Here is a 19985-nt window from a genome sequence, read left to right as displayed (position 1 = left end):
TCTATTAGGAATGGTAAATTATCTTGGAAAGTTCATTCCCCGAATGGCCGAGCAGCTTAAACCACTAAGTAGTCTATTGAGCACCAAGAACAGCTGGATTTGGGGCCCAAGTCAAGAAATGGCCTTCAAATACCTCAAGACGACGCTCACAAGCAAGCCTGTTTTGGGTATCTTCGATCCGAGGAAGCCAACAGTAGTATCCGCCGATGCGTCAAGCTATGGGATTGGAGCAATACTTCGACAAGAACAAGCCAATGGAACTTACAAAGTCATTGCCTATAACTCGAAGACATTATCCTCGACAGAACAACGCTATGCGCAGATCGAGAAGGAGGCGTATGCGTTAACGTGGGCATGCCAGCGATTTGAGGATTTCATAACGGGTATAACAATAAAGCTAGAAACTGATCATCAGCCCCTTGTTTCCATATTGCATTCGAAACAACTGGACGATTTATCTCCGAGACTGCAAAGGCTACGTCTACGCATGATGCGATACTCGTACAAGGTCTCCTACGTGCCTGGAAAATCCTTAGTTGCCGCTGATACATTGTCTAGAGCTCCGTTGATAGACGTTGACGACAACGAGCTACAACAAGAAATTTCTGCTCACGTACAGTTAGTAATGATGAACCTACCCACTACAGATCCAAAGCTTGCGGAAATTCTTCATAAACAACAGGAAGATGCTACATGCAGAACATTACAACGTTACCTCGAACATGGATGGCCGGAGAAAAAACGCGTACACAGTAGTTGTAATGACTACTTCAGCTACAGGCATGAAATCACCATCCAAGACGGAATCATCATGAAAGGCAGCAGACTGCTCATTCCAAGTTCCATGCGTCCAGAAATAATGGATCGAATTCATCAAGGTCACATGGGAATCGTCAAATGTCGAGAAAGAGCCAAACAATCCGTCTGGTGGCCTGGAATTTCACGGGAAATCGAAGATAAGGTGAAAAGATGCGAACGATGTCTCAAAGAATCAGTCAACTTTCATGAGCCCTTAAAGCCAACAAGCTTACCCGAACGACCATGGCAAGCAGTTGCCATAGATATGCTACATCATGGGGGAAAATGGTACCTGGTCATGATGGACTACTACTCAAAATATCTGGAATTGGCTCGAATGAAAGATCAAACTACAAAAACTGTCATCGAGATCATCGAAGATATATTTGCACGACACGGAATTCCAGAGGTGGTCCGCAGCGATAATGGCACTAATTTATCAGCGACAAGAACCTTGGAATTCATCGCATTCTCCAAGAAATATGGATTTCGATCTATCACGAGCAGCCCAAGATATCCTCAAAGTAATGGGTTCGCAGAAGCAGCAGTAAAGACAGCGAAATCCATTTTAAAGAAATCTGACAACATCCCTTTGGCACTCTTGGCGTACCGATCTACACCGACGTCCAATGGTTTCAGTCCAGCACAAATGCTTATGAGTCGCCATCTCCGAACAACGCTCCCATTACCGTCAAACATGCTTGTCCCGACGATCTTATCAGCAGAACGTATCAAAGAAACATCACTAACGCAGAAAAAAACTCAGAAACGAAATTACGACCAACGCCATAGAGTCAGAGAGCTACACAAATTAGATCTTGGGAAAAGGGTATGGATAACCGATTTACGCAAAGAAGGAACCGTTGTCGAGAAAGCAGAGGAGCCCCGATCATATATAATCGAGACGTCTAAAGGAAGGATTCGAAGAAACCGGTTCCATCTAGTTCCCCTACCGGACAGTCATCAAAATCACGGAATCAAGTCTTTCACTCCGGAATCAAGTATTGGCCCAGAGGACGTCATAGATCCACCAAACATCATTGATCGAGAGGAACCTGTCTCTGAGCCAGCCCACGACAATCATCCATGCAATGCTGAAAACATTCAAGATACCGACAGAGAGAACTTGCGAGCTGATCCATCTGAGTCCAATACCACGAGGTCACCGGAAAGTACGAATAAGAGAAAGACAAGAAGCAAATTGCCAAAAGACGACAAAGGGACAGTAACACGATCCGGAAGAATCTCAAAGCCATCGACTAAGTTAAATTTATAAAACGCATTCTTATTTGTATAAAAAAAGGGGATGTGACATTATGCTTTGTATTATTAGTAGGCCAGTTTATGAACAGCCCCATATTAGCTTAATGTCTATTATTTATCTAATCTCTCGTGTGTAAAAAGGCCCCCACTCTGTGTTAAAAATTCAGTCTATCTCGGACCTCGATCATGTATAAATCATTGTAAATAAAACCATAGTTTTAAAGTATCAACTCCTGTGTAGTCGTACAAACACACAACAATAAGTTATGACTTTTTACGTTACATCTGAGACCCTACAACACCTCTCCCAGGTGGGCTCGAACCACCATCCTTTCGGTTAACAGCCGAACGCGCTAACCATTGCGCCATGGAAGCCCAAAAATTAAATGGTAGTCAGGTATTGTGGAAAAACTTTGGCTTTCTACGTTACATTTGAGATCCCACAACACCGCTCCCGGGTGGGCTCGAACCACCAACCTTTCGATTAACAGCTGGACGCGCTAATTATTGCGCCACGGAAGCCCAAAAATTAAATGTTCGTCAGGTATTGTGGAAAAACTCTGACATTTTACGTAACATCTGAGACGTCACAACACCGCTCCCGGATGGGCTCGAACCACCAACCTTTCGGTTAACAGCCGAACGCGCTAACCATTGCGCCACGGACGCCCAAAAAAAATATGGTCGTCAGGTATTGTGGAAAAACTTTGGCTTTTTACGTTACATTTGAGATCCCAAAACACAGCTCCCGGATGGGCTCGAACCACCAACCTTTCGATTAACAGCCGAACGCGCTAACATTGAGCCACGGAAGCCCAAAAATTAAATGTTCGTCAGGACAATAAATAAAAATGTACCTCGATTTTTAATAACATTTTCAAAATCGACGTTTCACGGCCAAAGAAGCATATTTTGAGTATTTCTACACTATTTTCAAATATAACCACTGAAACCATTATTTTTATACTTTTTGCTTTAATTCAAGCAATGTAACGATATTCATTCAAAAAACGGTTAAAATTCAATTTTCAATAAGAAATCGTATTCACGGATTTTGTGTCTTGAAGAAGAAAAACCTGCGATTTTTTCGGTACTTTTTTGAATGCATTTTTTTCTGGAGAAATTTTTGACCGAATTCAGCTTAATTCCAATAAAACACTCATTAAAAGTGATTTCATCTCGATTGAACAATAAATAAAAATGTACCTCGATTTTTAATAACATTTTCAAAATCGACGTAACTCGGCCTAAGATATGGCCGTTGCCGAGAGTGCTAGTTAAAAATTCGAATTTAAATTAAGTGAGACAAATTAACCTTCATCTTTATAACCTTGACTTTTTACGTCACATCTGAGACCTCACAACACCGGTCCGGGATGGGGTCGAACCACCAACCTATTGGTTAACAGCCGAACGCGCTAACCATTGAGCCACGGAAGCTCAGAAATTAAATGGTTGTCAGGTATTGTGGAAAACCTTGACTTTTTACGTCACATCTGAGACCTCACAACACCGCTCCCGGATGGGCTCGAACCACCAACCTATTGGTTAACAGCCGAACGCGCTAACCATTGCGCCACGGAAGCCCAAAAGTTAAATGCTCGTCAGGTATTATGTAAAAACCTTGACTTTTTACGTCACATCTGAGACCTCACAACACCGCTCCCGGATGGGCTCGAACGACCAACCTATTGGTTAACAGCCGAACGCGCTAACCATTGCGCCACGGAAGCCCAAAAATTAAATGGTCGTCATTTATTGTGCAAAAACTTTGGCTTTCTACGTTACATTTCAGATCCCACAACACCGCTCTCGGGTGGGCTCGAACCACCAACCTATTGGTTAACAGCCGAACGCGCTAACCATTGCGCCACGGAAGCCCAAAAGTTAAATGCTCGTCAGGTATTGTGTAAAAACCTTGACTTTTTACGTCACATCTGAGACCTCACAACACCGCTCCCGGATGGGCTCGAACCACCAACCTATTGGTTAACAGCCGAACGCTCTAACCATTGCGCCACGGAAGCCCAAAAGTTAAATGCTCGTTAGGTATTGTGTAAAAACCTTGACTTTTTACGTCACATCTGAGACCTCACAACACCGCTCCCGGATGGGGTCGAACCACCAACCTATTGGTTTACAGCCGAACGCGCTAACCATTGCGCCACGGAAGCCCAAAAATTAAATGGTCGTCATTTATTGTGCAAAAACTTTGGCTTTCTACGTTACATTTCAGATCCCACAACACCGCTCCCGGGTGGGCTCGAACCACCAACCTATTGGTTAACAGCCGAACGCGCTAACCATTGAGCCACGGAAGCTCCGAAATTAAATGGTTGTCAGGTATTGTGGAAAACCTTGACTCTTTACGTCACATCTGAGACCTCACAACACGGCTCCCGGATGGGCTCGAACCACCAACCTATTGGTTAACAGCCGAACGTGCTAACCATTGCGCCACGGAAGCCCAAAAATTAAATGGTCGTCAGGTATTGTGGAAACACTTTGGCTTTCTACGTTACATTCGAGACCCCACAACACCTTTCCCGGGTGGGCTCGAACCACCAACCTTTCGATTAACAGCTGAACGCGCTAACCATTGCGCCACGGGAGCCCAAAAATTAAATGCTCGTCAGGTATTGTGTAAAAACCTTGACTTTTTACGTCACATCTGAGACCTCACAACACCGCTCCCGGATGGGCTCGAACCACCAACCTATTGGTTAACAGCCGAACGCGCTAAACATAGCGCCACGGAAGCCCAAAAGTTAAATGCTCGTCAGGTATTGTGTAAAAACCTTGACTTTTTACGTCACATCTGAGACCTCACAACACCGCTCCCGGATGGGCTCGAACCACCAACCTATTGGTTAACAGCCGAACGCGCTAACCATTGCGCCACGGAAGCCCAAAAGTTAAATGCTCGTCAGGTATTGTGTAAAAACCTTGACTTTTTACGTCAAATCTGAGACCTCAAAACACCGCTCCCGGATGGGGTCGAACCACCAACCTATTGGTTAACAGCCGAACGCGCTAACCATTGCGCCACGGAAGCTCAGAAATTAAATGGTTGTCAGGTATTGTTGAAAAGTTACGACTTTTCACGCTACATCTGAGACCCCACAAAACCTCTCTCGTTTGGGCTCGAACCACCAACCTTTCGGTTAACAGCTGAACGCGCTGACCATTGCGCCACTGAAGCCCAATAATTAATTGGTTGTCAGGTATTGTTGAAAAGTTACGACTTTTCACGCTACTTCTGAGACCCCACAAATCCTCTCTCGTTTGGGCTCGAACCACCAACCTATTGCTTAACAGCTGAACGCGCTAACCATTGAGCCACGGAAGCTCAGAAATTAAACGGTTGTCAGGTATTGTGGAAAACCTTGACTTTTTACGTCACATCTGAGACCTCACAACACGGCTCCCGGATGGGCTCGAACCACCAACCTATTGGTTAACAGCCGAACGTGCTAACCATTGCGCCACGGAAGCCCAAAAATTAAATGGTCGTCAGGTATTGTGGAAACACTTTGGCTTTCTACGTTACATTTGAGACCCCACAACACCTCTCCCGGGTGGACTCGAACCACCAACCTTTCGGTTAACAGCTGAACGCGCTAACCATTGCGCCACTGAGGCCCAAAAATTAAATGGTCGTCAGGTATTGTGGAAACACTTTGGCTATTTACGTCACATCTGAGACCTCACAACACCGCTCCCGGATGGGCTCGAACCACCAACCTATTGGAAAACAGCCGAACGCGCTAACCATTGCGCCACGGAAGCCCAAAAGTTAAATGCTCGTCAGGTATTGTGTAAAAACCTTGACTTTTTACGTCACATCTGAGACCTCACAACACCGCTCCCGGATGGGCTCGAACCACCAACCTATTGGAAAACAGCCGAACGCGCTAACCATTGCGCCACGGAAGCCCAAAAGTTAAATGCTCGTCAGGTATTGTGTAAAAACCTTGACTATTTACGTCACATCTGAGACCTCACAACACCGCTCCCGGATGGGCTCGAACCACCAACCTATTGGTTAACAGCCGAACGCGCTAACCATTGAGCCACGGAAGCTCAGAAATTAAATTGTTGTCAGGTATTGTGGAAAAACTTTGGCTTTCTACGTTACATTTCAGACCCCACAACACCTCTCCCGGGTGGGCTCGAACCACCAACCTTTCGATTAACAGCTGAACGCGGTAACCATTGTGCCACGGAAGCCCAAAAATTAAATGCTCGTCAGGTATTGTGTAAAAACCTTGACTTTTTACGTCACATCTGAGACCTCACAACACTGCTCCCGGATGGGCTCGAACCACCAACCTATTGGTTAACAGCCGAACGCGCTAACCATTGCGCCACGGAAGCCCAAAAATTAAATGGTCGTCAGGTATTGTGGAAAAACTTTGGCTTTCTACGTTACACTTGAGATCACACAACACCGCTCCCGGGTGGGCTCGAACCACCAACCTTTCGATTAACAGCTGAACGCGCTAACCATTGCGCCACGGGAGCCCAAAAATTAAATGCTCGTCAGGTATTGTGTAAAAACCTTGACTTTTTACGTCACATCTGAGACCTCACAACACCGCTCCCGGATGGGGTCGAACCACCAACCTATTGGTTTACAGCCGAACGCGCTAACCATTGCGCCACGGAAGCCCAAAAACTAAATGGTCGTCATTTATTGTGCAAAAACTTTGGCTTTCTACGTTACATTTCAGATCCCACAACACCGCTCCCGGGTGGGCTCGAACCACCAACCTATTGGTTAACAGCCGAACGCGCTAACCATTGAGCCACGGAAGCTCCGAAATTAAATAGTTGTCAGGTATTGTGGAAAACCTTGACTTTTTACGTCACATCTGAGACCTCACAACACGGCTCCCGGATGGGCTCGAACCACCAACCTATTGGTTAACAGCCGAACGTGCTAACCATTGCGCCACGGAAGCCCAAAAATTAAATGGTCGTCAGGTATTGTGGAAAAACTTTGGCTTTCTACGTTACATTTGAGACCCCACAACACCTTTCCCGGGTGGGCTCGAACCACCAACCTTTCGATTAACAGCTGAACGCGCTAACCATTGCGCCACGGTAGCCCAAAAATTAAATGCTCGTCAGGTATTGTGTAAAAACCTTGACTTTTTACGTCACATCTGAGACCTCACAACACCGCTCCCGGATGGGCTCGAACCACCAACCTATTGGTTAACAGCCGAACGCGCTAAACATAGCGCCACGGAAGCCCAAAAGTTAAATGCTCGTCAGGTATTGTGTAAAAACCTTGACTTTTTACGTCACATCTGAGACCTCACAACACCGCTCCCGGATGGGCTCGAACCACCAACCTATTGGTTAACAGCCGAACGCGCTAACCATTGCGCCACGGAAGCTCAAAAGTTAAATGCTCGTCAGGTATTGTGTAAAAACCTTGACTTTTTACGTCAAATCTGAGACCTCAAAACACCGCTCCCGGATGGGGTCGAACCACCAACCTATTGGTTAACAGCCGAACGCGCTAACCATTGCGCCACGGAAGCCCAAAAATTAAATGGTCGTCATTTATTGTGCAAAAACTTTGGCTTTCTACGTTACATTTGAGATCCCACAACACCGCTCCCGGGTGGGCTCGAACCACCAACCTATTGGTTAACAGCCGAACGCGCTAACCATTGAGCCACGGAAGCTCAGAAATTAAATGGTTGTCAGATATTGTGGAAAAACTTTGGCTTTCTACGTTACATTTGAGATCACACAACACCGCTCCCGGGTGGGCTCGAACCACCAACCTATTGGTTAACTGCCGAACGCGCTAACCATTGCGCCACGGAAGCCCAAAAGCTAAATGCTCGTCAGGTATTGTGCAAAAAACTTGACTTTTTACGTCACATCTGAGACCTCACAACACCGCTCCCGGATGGGCTCGAACCACCAACCTATTGGAAAACAGCCGAACGCGCTAACCATTGCGCCACGGAAGCCCAAAAGTTAAATGCTCGTCAGGTATTGTGTAAAAACCTTGACTTTTTACGTCACATCTGAGACCTCACAACACCGCTCCCGGATGGGCTCGAACCACCAACCTATTGGTTAACAGCCGAACGCGCTAACCATTGAGCCACGGAAGCTCAGAAATTAAATTGTTGTCAGGTATTGTGGAAAAACTTTGGCTTTCTACGTTACATTTCAGACCCCACAACACCTCTCCCGGGTGGACTCGAACCACCAACCTTTCGGTTAACAGCTGAACGCGCTAACCATTGCGCCACTGAGGCCCAAAAATTAAATGGTCGTCAGGTATTGTGGAAACACTTTGGCTATTTACGTCACATCTGAGACCTCACAACACCGCTCCCGGATGGGCTCGAACCACCAACCTATTGGAAAACAGCCGAACGCGCTAACCATTGCGCCACGGAAGCCCAAAAGTTAAATGCTCGTCAGGTATTGTGTAAAAACCTTGACTTTTTACGTCACATCTGAGACCTCACAACACCGCTCCCGGATGGGCTCGAACCACCAACCTATTGGTTAACAGCCGAACGCGCTAACCATTGAGCCACGGAAGCTCAGAAATTAAATTGTTGTCAGGTATTGTGGAAAAACTTTGGCTTTCTACGTTACATTTCAGACCCCACAACACCTCTCCCGGGTGGGCTCGAACCACCAACCTTTCGATTAACAGCTGAACGCGGTAACCATTGTGCCACGGAAGCCCAAAAATTAAATGCTCGTCAGGTATTGTGTAAAAACCTTGACTTTTTACGTCACATCTGAGACCTCACAACACTGCTCCCGGATGGGCTCGAACCACCAACCTATTGGTTAACAGCCGAACGCGCTAACCATTGCGCCACGGAAGCCCAAAAATTAAATGGTCGTCAGGTATTGTGGAAAAACTTTGGCTTTCTACGTTACACTTGAGATCACACAACACCGCTCCCGGGTGGGCTCGAACCACCAACCTTTCGATTAACAGCTGAACGCGCTTACCATTGCGCCACGGGAGCCCAAAAATTAAATGCTCGTCAGGTATTGTGTAAAAACCTTGACTTTTTACGTCACATCTGAGACCTCACAACACCGCTCCCGGATGGGGTCGAACCACCAACCTATTGGTTTACAGCCGAACGCGCTAACCATTGCGCCACGGAAGCCCAAAAACTAAATGGTCGTCATTTATTGTGCAAAAACTTTGGCTTTCTACGTTACATTTCAGATCCCACAACACCGCTCCCGGGTGGGCTCGAACCACCAACCTATTGGTTAACAGCCGAACGCGCTAACCATTGAGCCACGGAAGCTCCGAAATTAAATAGTTGTCAGGTATTGTGGAAAACCTTGACTTTTTACGTCACATCTGAGACCTCACAACACGGCTCCCGGATGGGCTCGAACCACCAACCTATTGGTTAACAGCCGAACGTGCTAACCATTGCGCCACGGAAGCCCAAAAATTAAATGGTCGTCAGGTATTGTGGAAAAACTTTGGCTTTCTACGTTACATTTGAGACCCCACAACACCTTTCCCGGGTGGGCTCGAACCACCAACCTTTCGATTAACAGCTGAACGCGCTAACCATTGCGCCACGGGAGCCCAAAAATTAAATGCTCGTCAGGTATTGTGTAAAAACCTTGACTTTTTACGTCACATCTGAGACCTCACAACACCGCTCCCGGATGGGCTCGAACCACCAACCTATTGGTTAACAGCCGAACGCGCTAACCATTGCGCCACGGAAGCCCAAAAATTAAATGGTCGTCAGGTATTGTGGAAAAACTTTGGCTTTCTACGTTACACTTGAGATCACACAACACCGCTCCCGGGTGGGCTCGAACCACCAACCTTTCGATTAACAGCTGAACGCGCTTACCATTGCGCCACGGGAGCCCAAAAATTAAATGCTCGTCAGGTATTGTGTAAAAACCTTGACTTTTTACGTCACATCTGAGACCTCACAACACCGCTCCCGGATGGGGTCGAACCACCAACCTATTGGTTTACAGCCGAACGCGCTAACCATTGCGCCACGGAAGCCCAAAAACTAAATGGTCGTCATTTATTGTGCAAAAACTTTGGCTTTCTACGTTACATTTCAGATCCCACAACACCGCTCCCGGGTGGGCTCGAACCACCAACCTATTGGTTAACAGCCGAACGCGCTAACCATTGAGCCACGGAAGCTCCGAAATTAAATAGTTGTCAGGTATTGTGGAAAACCTTGACTTTTTACGTCACATCTGAGACCTCACAACACGGCTCCCGGATGGGCTCGAACCACCAACCTATTGGTTAACAGCCGAACGTGCTAACCATTGCGCCACGGAAGCCCAAAAATTAAATGGTCGTCAGGTATTGTGGAAAAACTTTGGCTTTCTACGTTACATTTGAGACCCCACAACACCTTTCCCGGGTGGGCTCGAACCACCAACCTTTCGATTAACAGCTGAACGCGCTAACCATTGCGCCACGGGAGCCCAAAAATTAAATGCTCGTCAGGTATTGTGTAAAAACCTTGACTTTTTACGTCACATCTGAGACCTCACAACACCGCTCCCGGATGGGCTCGAACCACCAACCTATTGGTTAACAGCCGAACGCGCTAAACATAGCGCCACGGAAGCCCAAAAGTTAAATGCTCGTCAGGTATTGTGTAAAAACCTTGACTTTTTACGTCACATCTGAGACCTCACAACACCGCTCCCGGATGGGCTCGAACCACCAACCTATTGGTTAACAGCCGAACGCGCTAACCATTGCGCCACGGAAGCTCAAAAGTTAAATGCTCGTCAGGTATTGTGTAAAAACCTTGACTTTTTACGTCAAATCTGAGACCTCAAAACACCGCTCCCGGATGGGGTCGAACCACCAACCTATTGGTTAACAGCCGAACGCGCTAACCATTGCGCCACGGAAGCCCAAAAATTAAATGGTCGTCATTTATTGTGCAAAAACTTTGGCTTTCTACGTTACATTTGAGATCCCACAACACCGCTCCCGGGTGGGCTCGAACCACCAACCTATTGGTTAACAGCCGAACGCGCTAACCATTGAGCCACGGAAGCTCAGAAATTAAATGGTTGTCAGATATTGTGGAAAAACTTTGGCTTTCTACGTTACATTTGAGATCACACAACACCGCTCCCGGGTGGGCTCGAACCACCAACCTATTGGTTAACTGCCGAACGCGCTAACCATTGCGCCACGGAAGCCCAAAAGCTAAATGCTCGTCAGGTATTGTGCAAAAAACTTGACTTTTTACGTCACATCTGAGACCTCACAACACCGCTCCCGGATGGGCTCGAACCACCAACCTATTGGAAAACAGCCGAACGCGCTAACCATTGCGCCACGGAAGCCCAAAAGTTAAATGCTCGTCAGGTATTGTGTAAAAACCTTGACTTTTTACGTCACATCTGAGACCTCACAACACCGCTCCCGGATGGGCTCGAACCACCAACCTATTGGTTAACAGCCGAACGCGCTAACCATTGAGCCACGGAAGCTCAGAAATTAAATTGTTGTCAGGTATTGTGGAAAAACTTTGGCTTTCTACGTTACATTTCAGACCCCACAACACCTCTCCCGGGTGGGCTCGAACCACCAACCTTTCGATTAACAGCTGAACGCGGTAACCATTGTGCCACGGAAGCCCAAAAATTAAATGCTCGTCAGGTATTGTGTAAAAACCTTGACTTTTTACGTCACATCTGAGACCTCACAACACTGCTCCCGGATGGGCTCGAACCACCAACCTATTGGTTAACAGCCGAACGCGCTAACCATTGCGCCACGGAAGCCCAAAAATTAAATGGTCGTCAGGTATTGTGGAAAAACTTTGGCTTTCTACGTTACATTTCAGATCCCACAACACCGCTCCCGGGTGGGCTCGAACCACCAACCTATTGGTTAACAGCCGAACGCGCTAACCATTGAGCCACGGAAGCTCCGAAATTAAATAGTTGTCAGGTATTGTGGAAAACCTTGACTTTTTACGTCACATCTGAGACCTCACAACACGGCTCCCGGATGGGCTCGAACCACCAACCTATTGGTTAACAGCCGAACGTGCTAACCATTGCGCCACGGAAGCCCAAAAATTAAATGGTCGTCAGGTATTGTGGAAAAACTTTGGCTTTCTACGTTACATTTGAGACCCCACAACACCTTTCCCGGGTGGGCTCGAACCACCAAGCTATTGGTTAACAGCCGAACGCGCTAACCATTGAGCCACGAAAGATCAGAAAATAAATGGTTATCACGTATTATGGAAAAAGTTTGACTTTTCACGCTACATCTGAGACCTCACAACACCTCTCCCGGGTGGGCTTGAACCACCAACCTTTCGATTAACAGCTGAACGCGCTAACCATTGCGCCACGGAAGCCCAAAAATTAAATGCTCGTCAGGTATTGTGGAAAAACTCTGACATTTTACGTTACATCTGAGACGTCACAACACCGCTCCCGGGAGGGCTCGAACCACCAACCTTTCGGTTAACAGCTGAACGCGCTGACCATTGCGCCACTGAAGCTCAGAAATTAAATGGTTGTCACGTATTGTGGAAAAGTTTTGACTTTTTACGCTACATCTGAGACCCCACAAAACCTCTCTCGTTTGGGCTCGAACCACCAACCTTTCGGTTAACAGCTGAACGCGCTGACCATTGCGCCACTGAAGCCCAAAAATTAAATGTTCGTCAGGTATTGTGGAAAAACTCTGACATTTTACGTTACATCTGAGACGTCACAACACTTCTCCCGGAGGGGCTCGAACCACCAACCTTTTGGTTAATAGCCGAACGCGCTAACCATTGCGCCACTGAAGCCCAAAAATTAAATTTTCGTCAGGTATTGAGGTAAAACTTTGACTTTTTACTTCACATCTGAGGCCTCACAACACCGCTCCCGGATGGGCTCGAACCACTAACCTTTCGGTTAACAGCCGAACGTGCTAACCATTGCGCCACGGAAGCCCAAAAATTAAATGGTCGTCAGGTATTGTGGAAAAACTTTGGCTTTCTACGTTACATTTGAGACCCCACAACACCTTTCCCGGGTGGGCTCGAACCACCAAGCTATTGGTTAACAGCCGAACGCGCTAACCATTGAGCCACGAAAGATCAGAAAATAAATGGTTATCACGTATTATGGAAAAAGTTTGACTTTTCACGCTACATCTGAGACCTCACAACACCTCTCCCGGGTGGGCTCGAACCACCAACCTTTCGATTAACAGCTGAACGCGCTAACCATTGCGCCACGGAAGCCCAAAAATGAAATGTTCGTCAGGTATTGTGGAAAAACTCTGACATTTTACGTTACATCTGAGACATCACAAAACCGCTCCCGGATGGGCTAGAACCACCAACCTACTGGTTAACAGCCGAACGCGCTAACCATTGAGCCACGGAAGCTCAGAAATTAAATGGTTGTCAGGTATTGTTGAAAAGTTACGACTTTTCACGCTACATCTGAGACCCCACAAAACCTCTCTCGTTTGGGCTCGAACCACCAACCTTTCGGTTAACAGCTGAACGCGCTGACCATCGCGCCACTGAAGCCCAAAAATTAAATGTTCGTCAGGTATTGTGGAAAAACTCTGACATTTTACGTTACATCTGAGACGTCACAACACTTCTCCCGGATGGGCTCGAACCACCAACCTTTCGGTTAACAGCCGAACGCGCTAACCATTGCGCCACGGAAGCCCAAAAATTAAATGGTCGTCAGGTATTGTGGAAAAACTTTGGCTTTCTACGTTACATTTGAGATCACACAACACCGCTCCCGGGTGGGCTCGAACCACCAACCTATTGGTTAACAGCTGAACGCGCTAACCACTGAGCCACGGAAGCTGAGAAATTAAACGGCTGTCATTTATTGTGGAAAAACTTTGGCTTTCTACGTTACATTTGAGACCCCACAACACCTCTCCCGGGTGGGCTCGAACCACCAACCTTTCGATTAACAGCTGAACGCGCTAACCATTGCGCCACGGAAGCCCAAAAATTAGATGCTCGTCAGATATTGTGTAAAAAGCTTGACTTTTTACGTCACATCTAAGACCTCACAACACCGCTCCCGGATGGGCTCGAACCACCAACCTATTGGTTAACAGCCGAACGCGCTAACCATTGCGCCACGGACGCCCAATAATTAAATGGTTGTCAGGTATTGTTGAAAAGTTACTTTTCACGCTACTTCTGAGACCCCACAAATCCTCTCTTGTTTGGGCTCGAACCACCAACCTTTCGGTTAACAGCTAAACGCGCTAACCATTGCGCCACTGAGGCCCAAAAATTAAATGGTCGTCAGGTATTGTGGAAAAACTTTGGCTATTTACGTTACATTTGAGATCCCAAAACACCGCTCCCGGGTGGGCTCGAACCACCAACCTATTGGTTAACAGCCGAACGCGCTAACCATTGAGCCACGGAAGCTCAGAAAATAAATGGTTATCACGTATTATGGAAAAAGTTTGACTTTTCACGCTACATATGAGACCTCACAATACCTCTTCCGGGCGGGCTCGAACCACCAACCTTTCGATTAACAGCTGAACGCGCTAACCATTGCGCCACGGAAGCCCAAAAGTTAAATGTTCGTCAGGTGTTTTGGAAAAACTCTGACATTTTACGTTACATCTGAGACGTCACAACACCGCTCCCGGGAGGGCTCAACCACCAACCTTTCGGTTAACAGCTGAACGCGCTAACCATTGAGCCACAGAAGCTCAGAAATTAAATGGTTGTTAGGTTTTGTGGATAAGTTATGACTTTTTACGTTACATCTGAGACCCTACAACACCTCTCCCAGGTGGGCTCGAACCACCATCCTTTCGGTTAACAGCCGAACGCGCTAACCATTGCGCCAAGGAAGCCCAAAAATGAAATGGTCGTCAGGTATTGTGGAAAAACTTTGGCTATTTACGTTACATTTGAGATCCCAAAACACCGCTCCCGGGTGGGCTCGAACCACCAACCTATTGCTTAACAGCCGAACGCGCTAACCATTGAGCCACGGAAGCTCAGAAAATAAATGGTTATCACGTATTATGGAAAAAGTTTGACTTTTCACGCTACATCTGAGACCTCACAACACCGCTCCCGGATGGGCTCGAACCACCAACCTTTTGATTAACAGCCGAACGCGCTAACATTGAGCCACGGAAGCCCAAAAATTAAATGTTCGTCAGGACAATAAATAAAAATGTACCTCGATTTTTAATGACATTTTCAAAATCGACGTTTCACGGCCAAAGAAGCATATTTTGAGTATTTCTTCACTATTTTCAAATATAACCACTGAAACCATTATTTTTATACTTTTTGCTTTAATTCAAGCAATGTAACGATATTCATTCAAAAAACTTTTAAAATTCAATTTTCAATAAGAAATCGTTGTCACGGATTTTGTGTCTTGAAGAAGAAAAACCTGCGATTTTTTCGGTACTTTTTTGAATGCATTTTTTTCTGGAGAAATTTTTGACCGAATTCAGCTTAATTCCCTATAAAACACGAATTAAAAGTGATTTCATCTCCAGAAAAAAAAATTTCTCCAGAAAAAAAAGCATTCAAAAAAGTACCGAAAAAATCGCAGGTTTTTCTTCTTCAAGACACAAAATCCGTGAATACGATTTCTTATTGAAAATTGAATTTTAACAGTTTTTTGAATGAATATCGTTACATTGCTGGAATTAAAGCAAAAAGTATAAAAATAATGGTTTCAGTGGTTATATTTGAAAATAGTGAAGAAATACTCAAAATATGCTTCTTTGGCCGTGAAACGTCGATTTTGAAAATGTTATTAAAAATCGAGGTACATTTTTATTTATTGTTCAATCGAGATGAAATCACTTTTATTGAGTGTTTTATAGGGAATTAAGCTGAATTCGGTCAAAAATTTCTCCTGAAAAAAATGCATTCAAAAAAGTACCGAAAAAATCGCATGTTTTTCTTCTTCAAGATACAAAATCCGTGACAACGATTTCTTATTGAAAAATTTAATTTTAACAGTTTTTTGATTGAATATCGTTACATTTGCTTGAATTAAAGCAAAAAGTATAAAAATAATGGTTTCAGTGAACATATTTGAAAATAGTGAAGAAATACTCAAAGTAAGCTTCTTTGGCCGTGAAACGTCGATTTTGAAAATGTTATTAAAAATCGAGGTAAATTTTTAATTATTGTTCAATCGAGATGAAATCCCTTTCAATGAGTGTTTTATAGGGAATTAAGCTGAATTCGGGCAAACATTTCTCCAGAAAAAAATGCATTCAAAAGTGTACCGAAAAAATCGCATGTTTTTTTTCTTCAAGATACAAAATCCGTGACAACGATTTCTTATTGAAAATTGAATTTTAACAGTTTGTTGAATGAATATCGTTACATTTGCTTGAATTAAAGCAAAAAGTATAAAAATAATGGTTTCAGTGGTTATTTTTGAAAATAGTGAAGAAATATTCAAAATATGCTTCTTTGGCCGTGAAACGTCGATTTTGAAAATGTTATTAAAAATTGAGGTACATTTTTATTTATTGTTCAATCGAGATGAAATCACTTTTAGTGAGTGTTTTATAGGGAATTAAGCTGAATTCGGTCAAACATTTCTCCAGAAAAAAATGCATTCAAAAAAGTACCGAAAAAATCGCATGTTTTTCTTCTTCAAGATACAAAATCCGTGACAACGATTTCTTATTGAAAAATTTAATTTTAACAGTTTTTTGATTGAATATCGTTACATTTGCTTGAATTAAAGCAAAAAGTATAAAAATAATGGTTTCAGTGAACATATTTGAAAATAGTGAAGAAATACTCAAAGTAAGCTTCTTTGGCCGTGAAACGTCGATTTTGAAAATGTTATTAAAAATCGAGGTAAATTTTTAATTATTGTTCAATCGAGATGAAATCACTTTCAATGAGTGTTTTATAGGGAATTAAGCTGAATTCGGTCAAACATTTCTCCAGAAAAAAATGCATTCAAAAGTGTACCGAAAAAATCGCATGTTTTTTTTCTTCAAGATACAAAATCCGTGACAACGATTTCTTATTTAAAATTGAATTTTAACAGTTTGTTGAATGAATATCGTTACATTTGCTTGAATTAACGCAAAAATTACAAAAATAATGGTTTCAGTGGTTATATTTGAAAACAGTGAACAAATACTCAAAATGTTTTCCTTAGGCCGAGTTACGTCGATTTTGAAAATGTTATTAAAAATCGAGGTAACTTTTTAATTATTGTTCAATCAAGATGAAATCACTTTCAAAGAGTGTTTTATAGGGAATTAAGCTGAATTCGGTCAAACATTTCTCCAAAAAAAAATGCATTCAAAAGTGTACCGAAAAAATCGCATGTTTTTTTTCTTCAAGATACAATATCCGTGACAACGATTTCTTATTGAAAACTGAATTTTAACAGTTTTTTGAATGAATATCGTTACATTGCTTGAATTAAAGCAAAAAGTATAAAAATAATGGTTTCAGTGGTTATATTTGAAAATAGTGAAGAAATACTCAAAATATGCTTCTTTGGCCGTGAAACGTCGATTTTGAAAATGTTATTAAAAATCGAGGTACATTTTTATTTATTGTTGAATCGAGATGAAATCACTTTTAATGAGTGTTTTATAGGGAATTAAGCTGAATTCGGTCAAAAATTTCTCCTGAAAAAAATGCATTCAAAAAAGTACCGAAAAAATCGCATGTTTTTTTTCTTCAAGATACAAAATCCGTGACAACGATTTCTTATTGAAAAATTTAATTTTAACAGTTTTTTGATTGAATATCGTTACATTTGCTTGAATTAAAGCAAAAAGTATAAAAATAATGCTTTCAGTGAACATATTTGAAAATAGTGAAGAAATACTCAAAGTATGCTTCTTTGGCCGTGAAACGTCGATTTTGAAAATGTTATTAAAAATCGAGGTAAATTTTTAATTATTGTTCAATCGAGATGAAATCACTTTCAATGAGTGTTTTATAGGGAATTAAGCTGAATTCGGTCAAAAATTTCTCCAAAAAAAAATGCATTTAAAAGTGTACCGAAAAAATCGCATGTTTTTTTTTTCAAGATACAAAATCCGTGACAACGATTTCTTATTTAAAATTGAATTTTAACAGTTTGTTGAATGAATATCGTTACATTTGCTTGAATTAACGCAAAAATTACAAAAATAATGGTTTCAGTGGTTATATTTGAATACAGTGAACAAATACTCAAAATGTTTTTCTTAGGCCGAGTTACGTCGATTTTGAAAATGTTATTAAAAATCGAGGTACATTTTCATTTATTGTTCAATCGAGATGAAATCACTTTTAATGAGTGTTTTATAGGGAATTAAGCTGAATTCGGTCAAAAATTTCTCCTGAAAAAAAAGCATTCAAAAAAGTACCGAAAAAAATCGCATGTTTTTCTTCTTCAAGATACAAAATCCGTGACAACGATTTCTTATTGAAAAATTGAATTTTAACAGTTTTTTGAATGAATATCGTTACATTTGCTTGAATTAAAGCAAAAAGTATAAAAATAATGGTTTCAGTGAACATATTTGAAAATAGTGAAGAAATACTCAAAGTAAGCTTCTTTGGCCGTGAAACGTCGATTTTGAAAATGTTATTAAAAATCGAGGTAAATTTTTAATTATTGTTCAATCAAGATGAAATCACTTTCAAAGAGTGTTTTATAGGGAACGAAGAAAGCCAAAGTTTTTCCACAATACGTGACCACCATTTAATTTCTGAGCCTCCGTGGCTCAATGGTTAGCGCGTTCGGCTGTTAACCAATAGGTTAGTGGTTCGAGCCCACCCGGGAGCGGCGTTGTGGGATCTCAAATGTAACGTAGAAAGCCAAAGTTTTTCCACAATACCTGACGATTTAATTTTTGGGCTTCCGTGGCGCAATGGTTAGGGCGTTCGGCTGTTAACCAATAGGTTGGTGGTTTGAGCCCACCCGGGAGCGGTGTTGTGTGATCTCAAATGTAACGTAGAAAGCCAAAATTTTTCCACAATACCTGATGACCATTTAATTTTTGGGCTTCCGTGGCGCAATGGTTAGCACGTTCGGCTGTTAACCAATAGGTTGGTGGTTCGAGCCCATCCGGGAGCGGTGTTGTGAGGTCTCAGATGTGACGTTAAAAGTCAAGGTTTTCCACAATTACTGACAACCATTTAATTTCTGAGCTTCCGTGGCTCAATGGTTAGCGCGTTCGGCTGTTAACCAATAGGTTGGTGGTTCGAGCCCACCCGGGAGCGGTGTTGTGGGATCTGAAATGTAACGTAGAAAGCCAAAGTTTTTGCACAATAAATGACGACCATTTAATTTTTGGGCTTCCGTGGCGCAATGGTTAGCGCGTTCGGCTGTTAACCAATAGGTTGGTGGTTCGACCCCATCCGGGAGCGGTGTTGTGAGGTCTCAGATGTGACGTAAAAAGTCAAGGTTTTTACATAATACCTGACGAGCATTTAACTTTTGGGCTTCCGTGGCGCAATGGTTAGCGCGCTCGGCTGTTAACCAATAGGTTGGTGGTTCGAGCCCACCCGGGAGCGGTGTTGTGTGATTTCAAATGTAACGTAGAAAGCCAAAGTTTTTCCACAATACCTGACGACCATTTAATTTTTGGGCTTCCGTGGCGCAATGGTTAGCGCGTTCAGCTGCTATTCAATAGACTGGTGGTTTGAGCTCTCCCGGGAGCGGTGTTGTGACGTCTCAAAGTAACATAAAATGTCAGAGTTTTTCCACAATACCTGTCGAACATTGAATTTTTGGGCTTCCGTGGCGCAATGGTTAGCGCGTTCAGCTGTTAATCGAGAGGTTGGTGGTACGAGCCCACCCGGGAGAGGTGTTGTGGGGTCTCAGATGTAGCGTAAAAAGTCAAAACTTTTCCACAATACGTGACAACCATTTAATTA

General features: G+C 43.6%; 4 non-coding genes across 4 annotated transcripts; all 4 read right to left on the bottom strand.

The window, feature by feature from the left end:
* Positions 1-4162: 4162 nt before the first annotated feature.
* On the bottom strand, positions 4163-4235 carry TRNAY-GUA (transfer RNA tyrosine (anticodon GUA)). Its single transcript has one exon. It is a non-coding gene; the product is annotated as a tRNA-Tyr (tRNA).
* A 2424-nt stretch (positions 4236-6659) lies between these two features.
* Positions 6660-6732, bottom strand: TRNAY-GUA (transfer RNA tyrosine (anticodon GUA)). Its single transcript has one exon. It is a non-coding gene; the product is annotated as a tRNA-Tyr (tRNA).
* A 2425-nt stretch (positions 6733-9157) lies between these two features.
* On the bottom strand, positions 9158-9230 carry TRNAY-GUA (transfer RNA tyrosine (anticodon GUA)). Its single transcript has one exon. It is a non-coding gene; the product is annotated as a tRNA-Tyr (tRNA).
* Positions 9231-10038: 808 nt separating this feature from the next.
* TRNAY-GUA (transfer RNA tyrosine (anticodon GUA)) lies at positions 10039-10111 on the bottom strand. The gene has a single exon. It is a non-coding gene; the product is annotated as a tRNA-Tyr (tRNA).
* Positions 10112-19985: the final 9874 nt, after the last annotated feature.

Source organism: Phalangium opilio, unplaced genomic scaffold (genome assembly GCF_054372755.1).
Source record: "Phalangium opilio isolate 3A_F unplaced genomic scaffold, DU_Popi_V2 ptg000087l_1, whole genome shotgun sequence".
Classification (NCBI taxonomy): Eukaryota; Metazoa; Arthropoda; class Arachnida; order Opiliones; family Phalangiidae; genus Phalangium; species Phalangium opilio.
The sequence above is the reverse complement of the archived record's forward strand: the minus strand, read 5'-3'. Positions and strand labels throughout refer to the sequence as shown.